General features: G+C 37.2%; 1 non-coding gene across 1 annotated transcript; it reads right to left on the bottom strand.

The window, feature by feature from the left end:
• Positions 1 to 1,789: 1,789 nt before the first annotated feature.
• LOC117071624 lies at positions 1,790 to 1,896 on the bottom strand. Its single transcript, XR_004432392.1, has one exon. It is a non-coding gene; the product is annotated as a U6 spliceosomal RNA (small nuclear RNA).
• Between the last annotated feature and the right edge of the window lie 274 nt (positions 1,897 to 2,170).

Genomic DNA, 2,170 nt, shown 5'->3' with positions numbered 1-2,170 from the left:
ACGATGAGCATTCCTCCAAATCTAGATCTAAAACCAAACTTTCTCTTGGATCAGACAAACCCAGAAGCATTCTATAGTTTCAGGGCTGTCCAATCTTTTGGCTTCCCTGGGCCACAGTGAAAGAAGAATTGTCTTAGGCCACACATATAATACACTAACACTAACAACAGCTGAGAGCTAAAAAAATTGCAAAAACATCTCCTCATGTTTTAAGAAAGTTTATGAATTTGTATTGGGCCACAGTCAAACACATTCAAAGCTGTCCTGGGCCCACATGTGACCCACAGGCCATGGGTTAGACAAGCTTGTATGGTGGAGACTTCTAATCTCTCTAGAGGGTATGTTTGCTACTTGGATGCTATCCTTATTTGTCTCTCCATTTAACAATTCAATATATCAGGACTTGGTTATAGGCACTTCGACACTCATACCTAAGCTTATCAGTAGAAACCTTTTTCTATGGTTACAATTCCATTGTTGTTGGTGGGAATGGGGGTGTCATTTAGAGTAGTAATTGTCTAACTTACAGGTTTCAAAATAATATTTTAAAATTAATCATGGTGACCAACATGGCATTGCCAACTAAGAATCATTTTTTTCTTAATGTTTCATCAACTTTATCACCACCATATCATAAAAGAAAGAGACATTTTAACTCTAAAATATAACAAAGGCAGTCAGCATAAAGGATAGTTTTTTTTTTTTTTTACAGATAAAAATACTGAGGTTTATTTGAATTATTTAAAACCAATTTATAGATTTCATCTTAGAAATGCAATAATATAATGTATCATTTAACTATTAGATGCTAAGAGATAAACTAAGATTAAATAATTATAAGTAACTATTTTATCATTATCTTTCTGATAAACATTTTATAGTAGCTACTTTTATTTTTTTATTTTTATTTTTATTTTTATTATACTTTAAGTTCTAGGATACATGTGCATAACGTGCAGGTTTGTTACATATGTATACTTGTGCCATGTTGGTGTGCTGCACCCATCAACTCGTCAGCACCCATCAAGTCATCATTTATATCATGTATAACTCCCCAATGCAATCCCTCCCTCCTCCCCCCTCCCCATGATAGGCCCCAGTGTGTGATGTTCCCCTTCCCGAGTCCAAGTTTCATCATTGTTCAGTTCCCACCTATGAGTGAGAACATGCGGTGTTTGGTTTTCTCTTCTTGTGATAGTTTGCTAAGAATAATGGTTTCCAGCTGCATCCATGTCCCTACAAAGGACGCAAACTCATCCTTTTTGATGGCTGCATAGTATTCCATGGTGTATATGTGCCACATTTTCTTAATCCAGTCTGTCACAGATGGACATTTGGGTTGATTCCAAGTCTTTGCTATTGTGAATAGTGCCGCAATAAACATACGTGTGCATGTGTCTTTGTAGTAGAGTAATTTGTAATCCTTTGGGTATATACCCAGTAGTGGGATGGCTGGGTCATATGGTACATCTAGTTCTAGATCCTTGAGGAATCGCCATACTGTTTTCCATAATGGTTGAACTAGTTTACAATCCCACCAACAGTGTAAAAGTGTTCCTATTTCTCCACATCCTCTCCAACACCTGTTGTTTCCTGACTTCTTAATGATTGCCATTCTAACTGGTGTGAGATGATATCTCATTGTGGTTTTGATTTGCATTTCTCTGATGGCGAGTGATGATGAGCATTTTTTCATGTGTCTGTTGGCTGTATGAATGTCTTCTTTTGAGAAATGTCTGTTCATATCCTTTCCCCACTTTTTGATGGGGTTGTTTTTTTCTTGTATATTAAAAATATGGAACGCTTCACGAATTTGCATGTCATCCTTGCACAGGGGCCATGCTAATCTTCTCTGTATCGTTCCAATTTTAGTATATGTGCTGCCGAAGTGAGCACAAGGATAGTTCTTTACATTAACTAAATGTACATTTAAAAATCTGATTGTTTTTGAGAGGGAGAATGCTCAATTTCTTGAAATAGTGAAAATGATGCAATGTAACTTCCTACCCCTTACTGGGGGCAGGGTGGGTGGGGGTGAGCAGCAAAGGAATGTTTCATTTTTCTGTATCTTCTGTAACTTTCAGCGTAGTACTGGGCACCCAGTAGCCCAGACTATGTTTCATCTCCCTTCCTGATTGAGAGATAATTCCTTCAACCTTAGTTGCTTAGT

The sequence above is a fragment of the Trachypithecus francoisi genome, unplaced genomic scaffold, assembly GCF_009764315.1.
Source record: "Trachypithecus francoisi isolate TF-2019V2 unplaced genomic scaffold, Tfra_2.0 Lachesis_group3, whole genome shotgun sequence".
Classification (NCBI taxonomy): domain Eukaryota; kingdom Metazoa; phylum Chordata; class Mammalia; order Primates; family Cercopithecidae; genus Trachypithecus; species Trachypithecus francoisi.
This window is presented reverse-complemented; position numbering and strand designations above follow the sequence as displayed.